The sequence below is a fragment of the Erythrolamprus reginae genome, chromosome 10, assembly GCF_031021105.1.
Source record: "Erythrolamprus reginae isolate rEryReg1 chromosome 10, rEryReg1.hap1, whole genome shotgun sequence".
NCBI classification, from domain to species: Eukaryota; Metazoa; Chordata; class Lepidosauria; order Squamata; family Dipsadidae; genus Erythrolamprus; species Erythrolamprus reginae.
In genome coordinates this window covers 23,090,817-23,106,155 of record NC_091959.1, presented here as the reverse complement: position 1 = coordinate 23,106,155, position 15,339 = coordinate 23,090,817, and the positions used below count along the sequence as shown (strand labels likewise).

The following is a 15,339-nucleotide window of genomic DNA, read 5'->3' as shown; positions in this document are numbered from 1 at the left end:
CCATATACAGTGGTATCTCTACTTAAGAGCGCCCCTACTTAAAAACTTTTCTAGATAAGAACCAGGTGTTCAAGATTTGTTTGCCTCTTTTCAAGAACCATTTTCCATTTACAAACCCGGGCCTCTGAAACTGTAACCGGAAAAGGCAGGGAGAAGCCTCCATGGGGCATCTCTAGGAATCTCCTGGGAGGAAATAGGGCCGGAAAAGCTGGGAAGAAGCCTGTATAGGGCCTCTCTAGGAATCTCCCGGGAGGAAACAGGGCCGGAAAAGGCAGGGAGGAGCCTCCGTGGGCCTCTCTAGGAATCTCCTGGGAGGAAACAGGTCTACCACTCTCCCTGTGGTTTCCCCAATCACACACATTATTTGCTTTTACGTTGATTCCTATGGGGAAAATTGCTTCTTCTTACAAACCTTTCTACTTAAGAACCTGGTCACAGAATGAATTAAGTTCGTAAGTAGAGGCACCACTATACAGTAACTGAAATTGAGACATTAAGTGCTGAGTGATGCTTTAGAGCAGGGGTGTCAAACTCAAGGCCTGTGGGCCAGATCCGGCCTGTGAGGTGCTTAGATCTGGCCCGTGGGGCCCACCTGGAAACGGCAAAAGACTGCCTTGAGTCTATGGCTTTCCCGTGTTTTCACTGGCAGATGGTTACAGGAAGGTGTCGTAGCAAAAAACGGAGCTCGGGAACCTGTTTTCGCTGGCAGAGCGCTCAGGCCGCCACAGGTGCCTGACACGAGTGACTTTGAGCTGGCCACGCCCCCCTTGTTCCCTGCCCTCCCGGAAATAAAACAGAACTCTGATGTGGCCCGTAATGAAATTGAATATGACACTCCTGCTTCAGAGACAGGCTCAAGTCCATTTTAACAACACTATTTTCAGGCTTATAGAACAGTTCGGAAAGGAAGTGAATTCATTTGTAAAATATTCATTCCAAACATGGTTATATATAGCAACACGTTCTTCATTTTTGTTATACTTTACATCACAGGAAGTTCAAATGCATTGTGTGCATGTTTTACATATCTCCCTTGGTGTGGGAATATATACAGTTAGTGTACAGCATATGTACAGTAAATGTACAACTCTAATATAGTAAATCAGTCAAAAACAGAAAATCTATAAAGCTATCAAGCAGCTATACAGTTTCCTGCTTGAGGAGGGAGTTGGACTAGACCGTCTGCAAGATTTCTCTTCCAACCTATTTCTCTATGTTTTAATAATATGATTTCAAGGTCTCATTTATATTACTCATTGATTCTTGGCATAATTTTTTTTTGCAGCCACTTTCGGACATCCCAATTTGTATGAGGCAACTTCTTGTTTTTACTAAAGTACAAGAATTCTGGTAATCTGCCTTACTCATCCCATAACCTTTAGGACGCCCATTCCTTTATTTCTTCTGAAAATTGCTAGCAACATTTGAGACAATTAACTTTCCCTTTAACATGCCAATTTCTTCCCTCAAAAAAAAAAGGGAATTTGTATGCAATCTGTACTTTCAAAAGTACAATTTTTAAAAAAATAATATTTATGGACCTAGCTTTCTTTGTGCAAAGAAAACACTTTGTTCTATTAATCAACATGACAAAAGCCAACCAAACCTCTTACAAAGCTGTTGTGTCAATAAAAAAAAGCCGTGGATGTGTTAAAATTTATACCATATTGTTAAACTGTCTGAAGAGCAATAAAAGAGAATGTTTTTCAGTCATTTCAGACCTGGCCCAAATTCCCCTATCTCACATAAACATAACAAACTTCTAATAAAATATGAGCAATGTTTTTTTTTAAACGGCATTTTTAGATAGGCATCAAGGATTTGTTATATGAGCAAAGCAAGAAAAGTACATTGAAACCCATGCTTTTTCAACAAAACTAGGTATCCTACACAAGTAATCAACCGAAAGAAAATATATATTGTTTTAAGCACAAGAAAAATTAATTGAAATTGCAGATGGTTCACCAGAGTCAGAAAAAAGTACATACAGCAGCATAACTGAAATACATAGTAGACAATATCAAGAAATGATGGGGGGATAGTATCTACCAAAAGATATTACAATAGTTTGTGTTAAAAGTGATTTGGAAGATTCTGAAAAGTAAAATATTCGGCAGTCGAATTATTTCCTGAATTTCACACAGCTCCTATCTTGGCATCTTAATGTTTATTAAATGCAAAGTAATAAATAGATCAATGTTCTGTGAGAATGTTATGATTGTTAGGTTTTTTAAAAAAAACAACACTGCTAACTATTGATTTTAAAAGCCAGGAACCATGGAAGAATAAATGCAACTCTGTGTAGATTAAATAGGTAAAGAAACATGCCCTTGAACTGCAGTTCATTGAGTCCAGGAATCATTATCAGGAAGAAATCAGGATTTATATCAGGACATAAAGCAAGCTCTACAGCAGCAGTGATATTCAGCGCAAGATGCCACAGGAATTTCCTTACCCAATCCAACCAAACTATTAAATTGCTAACACAATTAACTGCAGAGGAGAACCAGAGTTTTTTTTATACCTGCAGGCAAGATGTATCTAGTCTAGGCCTCCGTGCACATTAATTGGACCAGTGTTTCTCAACCGTGGCAACTTGAAGATACAGTATTTGGACTTCAACTCCCAGAATTCTGGGAGTTGAAGTCCAGGTATCTTCAAGTTGCCAAGGTTGGGAAACACTGAATTGGACTAACACACTTTATAAGCGATTGTGTAATTTCCCCCACACACACGCAAACTACTTAACAAGACATTAAATAAGCGAAATAAATAGCAAAGACCTATAAAAAGCCATTAAAGAATAGACCGCACACAGCTCAGCTACGTGCATGTGAGGTAAGAATCAAAAAGATAAATAATTACCCATTAAGATGTCAAGTACGATTGAAAAGGGGAATAACTGTCAAAGAATTCTTGAAGCAAAAAAAAAAAACTTGGGCGAAACCACTTTTCAACTTTTGGGACGATGGCCAAAACAACAGGGTGTGGACGCATTATTCTCTCCCCACCTCTTAACTCAAGAAATAATAGGAACCATGCACTGCAGGAACCATTAACAAACACAGAATTGGAAGTCTTTCAAAGGACATTAAACTCAATCTTTGCTAATGCAGACACCGTATTTTTCAGAATATAAGACGCACCTTTTTCCTCCATAAAAGAGGCTGATAATTTGGGTGTGTCTTATACCCTGAATGTAGCTCCCACCCACCCCTCCAGCCCTAACCAGATGCTAGCTATCTTTCCAGTTCTTACCTTGCAGGCTCTTTCATAGATTCTCTCTGCAAAGAATATTTTCCAAGCCCAAAGTCTTTGCACGGGTTTTTTTCATTGCTCTAACTTGCTCCGAGTAAGTTTCTTTCCAGCCCTAATCAGGTGCTAAGGATGTTCCCAGCTCTTACCAGCTTGCAAGCTCTTTCATTGTTACTCTCTGCGAAGAATGTTTTCCAAGTCTTTGCAGGTTTTTTTCTATTGCTCTACTGGCTCCGAATGTTTCTTTCCAGGTACTAATGATGTTCCCAGCTGTTACAGGCTTGCAAGCACTTTCATTGTTATTCTCTCCTAATAAAGTTTTTTTTAAAAGCCCTAATCAGGGAATAAAATAACGTGCTGAAGATGACCAGACTAAGAATGCTAGCCAGATGAATACCTGGTAAGCAGATCCCCCCCTTATTTTCCTCCCCCAAAACTAAGGTGCGTCTTATACTCAGAAAAATATAGTTACTACTGCAGATTATTTGAAGTTGCAACATTGTTGTATTTTTATCCTATCTATCCATCTAAGTAGGCAATGTACATACTTAATAGCCCTTCCTGGTGCCTCTTATTTTCCCTAGAACAACAACACTGTGAGGTGGGCTGGGCTGAGACAGTGTCTGGCCCTAAAGTCAACCAGCCAGCTTCCATGCTTAAGGCGGGACAACAATTAAGACTCTTGGTTTCTAGGCCAGCAGCTTAATCACGATTCCAAACTGGCTCTGACATCTGTACAAGGCACGCTTCCAGCTTCCATTTAAAAAAAACCCTACTGTATATATAAAAAAGGGAAAAAATTAAATCCCTGCCATCTTTACAAACTGCAGAGTTTGCCTATGTAACCTCTAATTAAAGTCGCCTTTTAAAAATTTTAACGCAACTGGTTTGTGAAGTATCATCTAGAACTGAGAACTACGTATAAAAAATAAACTGGAATCACTCAATAATCTGTAAATATAGTAATGTTCTTGGTTTAAAATAATATTAAAAAGTACACGCTTGTTTTGGTGGAGGGGTCTAAATGAATGATGTTGGTGGTGGGAGCACCCATCACTGTTCACTGTTTTTTATGTAGTGTATATCTGTTATTATTAAAAATTAATTCAATTTATTAAAAAAAAATTAAAGTACCATCTAGAACTGAGAACACCCTTCTTCTAGCTACTCTATAAAATAGGTATTTAATTTAAAACTTTCCACAGCAGTTTTGCATTTCTCTTTAGAAAGGAGGGGGGGGGGGGAGAGAAAGAATAATGTATAATAGATGTAATGCCATCTATAAGACCATGCCAAGAGAAAAGTGAGCCACAGCATAGGAACCTCTCAAAGCAAGCCACTAGTACCCTAATGCAAAGACCTTTATAAATTGATAAACAAGAGGATAAGGAGGGGGAGAGGGTACAATTGGAAAACATAATCATCGAAGAGGGGGGGGGAAGTGAAGTGAAAATAAATATGGCCTTTCATAATGGAATTTATTTATTTTATTAATTCAATTTCTATGCCGCCCTTCTCCTGAGACTCTGCAGATATTGGAGCCTTCATGTATAGGACTAAAGTGATAATCCAAAATCCATGAAACCTCAAAGAAACTTGGAACTTTCTTAAAGACGGACATTCAGGAAGAGAGAAAGGAGGAGGCAGAGTAGAAGGCACCCTTGAAATCAAATAGCTGTACAATAACTTGTATTAGATGGAAAAGGAAATCCTCTTTTGCCAATCCTGAATTCCTGAACTGTTTTATAAAAAAAGCAAGCTAAGAAGGAGCAATTTCCTTTTCACCTTGGTTGCAGCACACAACAAAGCTAATACCTTTAAAGAAGTGCCTCCGTTATAACAGACATATTTCTATATTCCCCCCTCCCCCAAATCTTTCTTTGTCTCTTTCTGCAAAAAAATTAATCACGCCTGTCTTCAAGATGCCTCTTATTCTCTCCATACCTCTCAATTAAAGGTAGGAGAAACCAAGAAGAATGGGGTGCATCACTTTCATATCCTGCTCAGGAATTTTGTCAAAGACTATGATTGCAAAACTAGATCCCACATTAGAAAGATCTTCAGTTGATCCACAAGAGCTCCTGGTCCATCTTTCTTTAAACCTCTCCTGAGAAAACCTAAAATCTCCTCTCCTCCTGCTAGTCCAAAAGCAACCCACCTACCCATATTTTTTCTCTCCCTTGTAAGATTTTGTGATTATTGAACCTTCGAGCAGGTGCGTTGAGATTCTCTCAACGCAAATACGACTTTCGCATATTATTAAATGGTTTTTGATTACCAGCAACCCTATTAGATTCCCCCCACCCTCAATAATTATATGTATAAAGGGCGTGCATAAGCACACCACTGTGCCTATCATCTCTGTCCTACTGCCCTCTTTTATCATTACTTTTTACTTATGCTATATGTTTGTACAAAGCACTACTATCCTATACATGTTTGACAATTAAATAAACAAACAAATAAATAAATGAATAAATAAATAAAAATATTAGAACAATCTTTATAAAAAGCAATGTAACAATTGTTGTTGTTCTTTTAAAAAAGACTTTATTTATTTATCTATTATTTATTTATTTATTGGATTTGTATGCCGCTCCTCTCCGAGGATTTGGGACGGCTCACAACATAATAAAAAACCTCTAAAATCCAATTAATATAATTAACCACTCTACGAACCTTGGAACATTAAAAATCATTCATTACCTCTTCCTTGGATATTATTATTATTATTATTATTATTATTATTATTATTATTATTATTATTACTGTTGTTGTTGCAGATTAGGAGTGGGAGAAAAAAGGCCACAAGGTCCCCACCCCAATAAAGTGAGTGAAGGGACCAAGCCCCCCTCCCCAAATTCTCAAGCGCCCTTCATGGATCACTGACGTCCTCCCTCCCTCTCTCCCCCAACCTACCTCACAGGGTTGTTGTGAAGGTGAAACCAGCCCCTCCCTCCTTCCCATGCAGGGTGACTCGAGCTCCCCCCGATGAAGCGACGTCCTGCCCAGCCCAACGCGAGGATGCAAATGGCAGAGAGCAAAAACTACAGGCAGGGGGATGGCAAGGCAAGGCGTCCCAACGGGGCTGGCTGAGGCATGATGGGAGTTGTAGTCCAGCCGGTCGGGAGGAACGCCAGGAGAAAGGAAAGGCGAACGCGGGTGCATTCAACGGGGGTTTGGAAAGGAGGGGGGGGCCAAGGCGGCAAAGGGTGTAGGGGCGCCCCCGGATCTCGAGCCGGTGGACGGATGGGCACCTGCCTTACCCCGCGGCTCTGATTTGGGCCTCACCTGTGCAGTCCTGATGCCGGCGCTCACGCCGATTTCCAGCCGGACGACGACTCCCATCGAGGCGCCCCCCTCCCTTCCTCCTCCTTAGACACGACCTTTCACACACCTTACGCCGCCGCCGCCGCCGCCGCCAGCTACTCCCACTCGCGGGCCTCCCGCCTTAGTCACTCCATTGGCGGCGGCGCCTGCCACTCGCCGCCTCCGAGTGACACGGGATTGGCTCCCGGATGCCGGGTGCGACGAGTATTTTAAAAAAATATATTGGGTGGTGGTGGAGGAGGAGGCGGGGAAAAGAGGCGGACTTTCAAGCCGCGAGGGCGGTGCCGCTCCGCCCAGTTGGGAGAAGAGGCAAAGCGAGCTATTGGGTCCTTGTGACGCAATTGGTGGAGCCGGAGTGACGGCGAGGGAGGGGGAAGAAGGAGGCGGAGTCCAAGGAGGAGAACGGGGAGGGGGGCTACGTCACGTGTAGCGCAAACGGTGCCTCACTCGCCGCTTTAGGCTGCCATTTTGATTCATCCTCTGGGTGAAGAAAGACGACAACCTAAAGTGGGCTTTTCTATGACATGAGGACTTCAACTCCCAGAATTCCTGAGCTAGCATAATTGATTCAGGAATTCTGGGAGATGAAGTCCACAAGTTCATAGAAGAGCCCACTTTGCCTACCCCTGATTCTGGGGCGTGTATAAACCTTCTGTTCCCTAATGCTTAGCTCAGTTTATTCTAAGAAAAAATTTGATTATTTGGGCAGGAAGCAAGCTTAATCCCACTATTAGCTACGGTAGTTGTTCCATTTGGTGCCATTCCTATGCACCGTTGTATGAAATGACCTGAGAGTATGCAAGAAAATCGTTTAGAATAAAATAGAATTCTTTATTGGCCAAGTGTGATTGCACACACAAGGAATTAAGATTAGATTACAATACACTCATATTAACAAACTGGTCAAGTTGCCATGATTTGAACCTTTAAAAAAAATATACTTCAAATGTCAACGTTTCTGACTACGGGAGTTGAAAGCGCTATCTAACAATGAAATTCAGTGGTGAAAAAAGTGAGGTTGTACATTTAGGCAAGAAAAACAAAATGCACAGGTGCGGTATATGTGGTACATTACTCAACAGTAGTAACAGAGAGATCTTGGAGTTCTAATGGACAACAATTTAAATATGAGCCAGCAGCTGCCAAAAAAGCCAACACAGTTCTAGGCTGCATTAACAGGGGTAGAACCAAAATCATCTGAAGTGTTAATACCACTTTATAGGGCCTTGGTAAGGCCACACTTGGAATACTGCATTCAGTTTTGGTCGCCATGATGCCAAAAGGATCTAGAAAAAGTGCAGAGAAGAGTAACAAAGATGATTAGGGGACTAGAGGCTAAAATTTATGAAGAACATATGAGGACCCGGATTAAATTAAATTAAATTAAATTAAAGGTTGCAAGAAATGGGCATGGCTAGTTTAATGAAAAGAAGGATCAGGAGAGACAATGATAGCAATGTTCCAGTATCTCAGGGGTTGCCACAAAGAAGGAGTCATCAACCTATTCTCCAAAGCACCTGAGGGTAGAACAAGAAGCAATGGGTGGAAACTAAATAAGGAGAGAAGCAACTTAGTACTAGGGAGAAATTTCCTGACAGAATAATTATCCAGTGGAACAGCTTCCCTCCAGAGATTGTGAATACTCCAACCCTGGAAGTTTTAAAGAAGATGTTGGATAACCATCTGTCTGAAGTAGTATAGGATTTCCTGCCTAAGCAGGGTGTTGGACTAGAAGACCTCCAAGGTCCCTTTCAACTCTGTTATTATTATCTTTCCGATAGCTTGTCTAAAGTTTCTGGAGGAAGTTCCACCAATTCCTCAGTAACGCCATATGATTCACCAAGTCTTTTTAAGGATGCTGCTACACCTGCTTCATCCTTTGTACAGGACATCCTTTTATGTATGTGTTGATGACTGGCTGGCATTTTCCTTTGTATACAAAGCCATTCTGAATGTTAAGAATGGATCTTGCAGGAATGTGCCGCACCTTTGAAATTACCCATTCCAGGATGAAAGATCTCGGCCACATGAAGAACCTGGGAGAGCAGAATGTGGACGAGGTTGGAAAGTGCCCTTTGCCAGTTGAGTTAGTATAAAAACGCTACGTGAATTTAGTGGTATTCTGGATTTGCATATTTCAAAACAAAAAACAAAACACTTGGCTGGGTTAAAAATGGTACAGCTGCTAGTTGTCTAGCTCAGTGTTTCCCACTGGGGAATTCTGGGAGTTGAAGTCCAGATATCTTCAAGTGGCCAAGGTTGGGAAGCACTGGTCTAGCTAATCTGGTTAAGTGTGGGGTGTGAATATGCTTCTATGGGATAAGCCCCAAGAACAAAGTTATCAAGAGGAACAATATATTCTCTGAAATTAAAGAATTTTCCACAAAATGGTTTTTTGGGATTTTTTGGAGAGACTTTGGTGCCTTGTTCCTTGTGCACTTGGCTTATGAATTGTATAAATTCCTAACCCTGGTGATGAATTAACTATGAATTGTAATTCTTATATTGGTTTGTTTTTACTGTAAGAGGGGTATGCAAACTATTTGGATCCTGCTGGATTGCCACGGCGCATAACACTTAGTAAAGTAAGTAAATAAATAAAATGCAGTTTCAGAAAAAAAGGAAAACAGGGCCTCAGATCTATGTGCTTCATATTCATACAGTATATTTTCCACAATTTCTAAATAAATTTCTCCAACCTTTAGGTGACCTTGAAATATCTCACTAATGTAATCCTTTTTGCTTTTGAAATTATCTTCACAGTTACGTGGTATATGGTACTTGATGATTTGCATGGTTTACCATTAACAAATGTGTGTGTGTGTTGGGGAGGGAGAAAATAACAATATTTAGAAGATGTTTTCAGAAAGCAAAACAAATAGAATTGCCATTATGTGTCTAAAATATGACAGACATGTTTTAAATAAACAAACAAACCTGTCTCGTTGTTTATTTTTAAAATACGAAATATACAGATGGCTGCAGAATACATTTAACTAGATGGCTGAATTAACCCTAGAAAATTAACCTTTTCTAAGTCCCCACACTAAACTGAACCACACATCACAAATTAGACAAGCAGTCTGGGTGTGCACATCAAGACAAAAACACCGACACACAACCAAAATTGGCAAATGAATCCTAGTTAAAGCGAGCCAGGTAAATGAAATCATAGGATTGCCAGGTCATAGTACTGAATGATTTATTTAGTTCTTAGTGAATCCAGTGATAAATTTGTGCTATGGCCGTTGCAGTCTTAATCTACAATATATGTTGGTGAAAGGGAATTTGACGACTTGGCTTGAGTCACACTTTTAACTTTAGAATTTTTTCCCCGTCAGCTATTTTTGGAAAAGGACTTCTACTTTGCCTAAGAAGAAAATCCAAGGCATGCATCAATAATTTTTGTTCTTGTTTTATTCTCATTACCAGAATGTATAGTAGTACCAACTGTCAGGCAAAGACTAAAGTATTTTTTCGCAATAGCAATAGGAGCTATTATTAACAACAGTGAAAGGTTTTGCCATAAGTAGGAATTAGCCAATGACCTGAATGTTTTCCATTGTTGCAGAGGTGCAGGAAAACTGGAAAGAATTTGAAAGGGAAGTTCATTAGAACGGAGCTGGAAGGGACCTTGGAGGTCTTCTAGTCCAGGGGTAAGCAAAGTTGGCTCTTCTATGACATGTGGACTTCAACTCCCAGAATTCCTGAGCTACCAGGATTGGCTCAGGAATTTTGGGAGTTGAAGTCCACAAGTCACAGAAGAGTCAACTTTGCCTATCCCTGTTGTAGTCCAACCTCTTGCTCAAGCAGGAGACCTTAGTACAGTATAGACTTTTGCAGCTCAGGTAGAATATCCTTAATTATAAAGGCTTGAGAGAAACAATTTCTGAGCCAAAAGCAAATGCAGAAACATTTCATTTAACAGTATTTTTCATCTATTTAGTAACAATATATATTTGTAATTCCTTCTTTCAAACACCGTAGGTGAGGAAATGCATTACTAATGAACCGTTTGGCATTGTTATTGTTTTTTATTTACAATAAGAATATTGTTTTAATGTTCAGTATATGTTCTTCAGGAAGGCATTAAATATTTAAAAATGATTCCTGCTTGCCTAGATTTGGAATGAATAAAAGAAAAGGCTGCATTGCATTTTTCTATCTTCTATTCATGCTCAAGGGCGGCGCTCACTGATTCAACATTTCAGCCCGTGTGTGTATCTTGGACTCGCATTTCCTTGCAGAGCGGGAGTTGAGTCATATGTTCCAACTCCTCGTCTCCTGATAAAACTATAATAAGGCTACACACGCCTCCCACTTGCTTGAGGTTAGTCCTGTTGGTTTTAGGAGAAATGTCTCAAAATGACTAGGAGGCTAAACGCAAATATTTATTCAACTTGATGCATCAGTCCAAACTGCAGCTGTCCCTGGTAGCTAAGAGCCACCAACAAGAAAACCACACGCGCACAAAAGATGAAACTGGTCCTGCTTTTAGCTTGCCAAACAGCAAGCTGGAATAAAAGGCAGAAGAACTTTAAATCAAACCAAAACGAGAACGCCCAACTTCGTAGCCCACATACCCTTACCTCTGATCAAATTTCTTACTCAGTAGTCAATATTATACGGCACGCTTGCCAGGAATGATTCTTCAACATTGCGTGCATGCCTAGCTTTGTATATGGCTCAAGTCTGTGTAAGAAGTGTATTGTTTGAAGAGCTGTAATGTTGCCATGGAAACACATTTCTTGTATTATATTTGGGCAAATTATTTCCTTTCCCGAGTTAACCCTTTTCATCACTTTGCAGAAAAAGTGACTGCGCGGTGTGGGAATTGATTTGAATTGCCTACTTCCGACCTATCTAGCTGCTTACATTTTAATTCTCCAGAATGGTTTTAGAAAACTATTAAGCACTTAATTGCTTTAAAAAAAAAAGCAAATGAGCAATCCAGTGCTCTAACCCAGTGTTTCCCAACCTTGGCAACTTGAAGGTATCTGGACTTCAACTCCCAGAATTCCCCAGCCAGCGAATGCTGGCTGGGGGATTCTGGGAGTTGAAGTCCAGATATCTTCAAGTTGTCAAGGTTGGGAAACACTGCTCTAACCAACTATCAATGTTTTTAAAAAACTTATTTTCAAGGAAAACAGGGTTTTTTAAAACAGAAAGTACAGGACAGATAACAAATCCTTTCTTCATCTTGACCTTTTAAAGCATTTTTTTTTTCCATCCTCCCCCCATAAGACAACCCTTTTTTAGTGTATTGCAAAACTAACTTTTAAAATTAATGGGAGCTGTCCCATAAGGGCTAATTTAAGCCTTAACTAGGCAAGTGTTTTAAGGAAAAAATTACCATGGTTAAGCTTTAGCCTCTAAAAACTTTTCCTCAATCAACTTGGCTATAATAGTTCACTGGATCTTTTACATCATTTTTTTAAAAAAACATGGTTATTTTTATCTCCATGCAGAATACGATTGTTTAAAAAGAATTTTGTAGGACCATTGTACAGTCACATTTTCCAAACAGTAATGTATTTAATAAGGTGACTAAGTCCCACAATTCTGAGTCACTATGGACGCTGGAAATAAACAGCCAAGTCGAAAACATGAAAGATTCCCTTGGGAATAGGTTTGGAGAAATCAATGAATTTAGCCACGCCTTCATCTACTTACATCCTAAGAATAGCTCCCACTTCTGACTCATACTCTGATATAGTTTATTCTGTTTTAAGGGGAGCCATGCAAATTCTTTGACAATGCCTGAAAAGTCTTGCCACATTGATCAGTTGAGCCTTCCCAATCCAATTTAGAGAAATTTTGAATTTTTTTCTTTTTTTCCCTTCTGGGCTCTGGGTTTGTTTTTCCTATCACAGTAAATGAGGTTGAATGTGTATATTTTTAGAAGAGTTCTCTCTCTCTCTCTGTGTGTGTGTGTGTGTACAATACATACACATACAGTTTATATAGCAGGTAATGTATATTTTTCTGTGCCTGTGTGTAATATGTATGTGCATATATGGCATATAGACATAGAATTAAACAGTATATTTTGGATAGCAAATAGGTAGGGAAATTGGTTTCTCTTTGAGGAGAGACCAGGCACGCTAACCCAGTGATGGCAAACCTTTTTTCCCTTGGGTGCCGAAAGAGCATAGGTGCATGTTATTGCACATGTGTCAGTGCCCATACCCATAATTCAATGTCTGGGGAGGGTGAAAACAGCTTTCCTCATCCCCCAGAGGCTGAAAATGGCCTGTTTCCCAACTTCTGTTGGGCCCAGTAGGCTCGTGTTTTGCCCTCCCCAAGCTCCAAAGGTTTCCCTGGAGCCAGGGGAGGGTAAAAACATCCTCCTCATCCCCCCGGAGGCTCTCCGGAAGCCAGAAATGCCCTCCCAGAGCCTCTGTGTGAGCCAAAAATCAACTGGCTGGCACACACATGCACATTGGAGTTGAGTTAGGGCAACTGCCAGCAGATATGGCTCTGTGTGCCACCTATGGCATCACTGCCCTAATTCAAACCGTTGATGTGAGTGACATCAAGTTGGCCACTTTTAAGCCAGCCCCATGACCTTTAAGCAATCCCCTTGGTCACATGATCATCAAGCCAGTCCTACCTGGTCACATGGCCAGAAAGCCACACCCACAAAATAAACCACGCCCACAGTGTGGTAGTAAATTTTTTTGCAGCCCTTCATTGATTTACAGTACATACACAACTGCTAAAATTACAATAAAGCCATCGTTATAGGGTTGAAACATAACTTTCATTCTTTGAAATAAACTATTAGACCACCCATGGCCTTCTGGATCCCCCGTTCAGAGATATTTTCTTGGTGAATTCCTCAATGCCTTCAATAATGGCAGAACTTCTAATGCTTTGCCTTCCTTGGAAAAGCTGGGATACGTTCAAAGTCCCAAAGGTGCTTTTTCAAAAGCCAACTGGACTTCTTCTGTTTTATTTCCTTCTCATCTGAGAAGCTTCTTCAGTTCTTGACTAATAAGAACTGTTAATTAGTTTCTTTCCAACTTGGTTATTCTGTTATGCTCCTCGAACATTAATCAATTTCAATTCTTACGTTCTTTAGCAAATTTTTTCCCAGCCTTGGCAACATTACGAGTGTAGATTTCAAAAAACAGGTTTATCCTTTCAAAACTGCCCTGGTTGATTGGGGGAATTCTGTGAATCAAAGGACTGGGAAACACTGTTCTATAGTAGCCACGATGGGACAATCATGTCAAGGGATGGCTGTTTTCTCTCTGGGGGCTATTTCAACCCGTGTACTCTCATAAGTTTTCTTATTCCATAGATGATGATTGATATAAGACACTCCTTGTCCTTGGTGTTCTCTGAGTTATTTGCTTGCACTTGTCATTACCAGACTAAATAACATCAACATTGCAAGTGAATGTGGAGTCTGCTTCCTATTTATATTCAGTAGCTTGCCCTGCCAGTGTTGGTGAAGGTGTGGTTTTCTCCTTGGTACTTCCTTCATTGGGATATTATATCTTACTTGTTTGCTTGGTGTTAATTCCTATTAACTTGGGTGTTGTTTTTTTGTTTGCTTCTTAGCTTTTCTACAATTCATCTCTCTCTAGTGCTTTGTAAATGTGAATTATCTCTGTGTGTCTGTGAATGACTGATGATGTTACCTAACCAGGTAATGAAATGTCTACAAGCAAACCACCAGGGTTCACTTCTATTGAATTTAAGATACTAAGCCAGTGTCCTAAAGTCAGAAAATTGTCATTTCTGCTGTACTGCCTGCTTGGTTTTCCCTGTTAGCTGGGAATATGCTGAAAGAGTCAAAAGCAAGAAAACCAAAAATTTTGCTTGTAAAAGAAGCAAAAAATAAGAATAATGCTATCTAACACTTGACTCATAAAGGTTGTCATTATGACCATACACAGGGGAACAGCAATTTCGTTGTCTTAAATCTATGACTTGTTTTTGGCCTCTGAATCCAAAAATAACCACAGTCTTGTCCATTACATCACCATTTTAAGCTACAGGATACCCTCAAAAGTCATACAAATTGTGCATATAAAGGAAAGGAAAGGAAAAACTTACCAAATATACTGTTTACAAAGAATAATTTTATTCATACAAAGGCTATAATAGTTACTGCAAGTTAAACTGTGTTCATAAAAATGGTTGGTTTTTTATCGAACGGTAATTATAATTACTAAGGTAAAAATTTTCGCTTATAGCTTTTTCTGGATTGTTTAATCTGTGAAGATTCTTGTTTGATGCTCCAACAATAGTCAGCCATCATATGTACATCCCATCTACCTTGATACTATGCTTCCATGCCCTTTAAAGCTTGGTGGAATCGCTCACCCTGCTCATGATTGACTGCACCAAGATTTTCCAGGAAGTTAGCGAGATGGCTATATAAAAAATACAATTTGATGCTCATATTGTCTAATTAACTATACTTTATATATACAGTGGTACCTCTACCTAAGAACGCCTCTAGTTAAAAACTTTTCTAGAGAAGAACTGGGTATTCAAGATTTTTTTGCCTCTTCTTAAGAAACATTTTTTACATTAAGAACCCGAGCCCGGAAAAATTTCCTCCTCCTCTTCTTCTTCCTCCTCCTCCCACCCAAATTCCGAGCTTTTATTTCTTTCCTAATAGGTTTGCACACATTATTTGCTTTTACATTGATTCCTACGGGAAAAATTGCTTCTACTTACAAACTTTTCTACTCAAGAACCTGGTCACGGAACGAATTAAGTTCTTAAGTAGAGGTA

General features: G+C 39.8%; 1 protein-coding gene across 2 annotated transcripts in view; it reads right to left on the bottom strand.

Moving 5' to 3' along the window:
• The window catches only part of ABHD2 (abhydrolase domain containing 2, acylglycerol lipase), a 47,220-nt gene extending 40,449 nt beyond the window's left edge, over positions 1-6,771 (bottom strand). Inside the window, exon 1 of one of the 2 annotated variants that reach the window (XM_070763302.1) lies at positions 6,547-6,771. The gene's annotated coding sequence lies outside the window, so the exon portion shown is untranslated. Of the gene's footprint in view, positions 1-6,174; positions 6,287-6,546 lie in introns of those variants that run through there. The other variant, XM_070763303.1, reaches the window with a different exon arrangement.
• Positions 6,772-15,339: the final 8,568 nt, after the last annotated feature.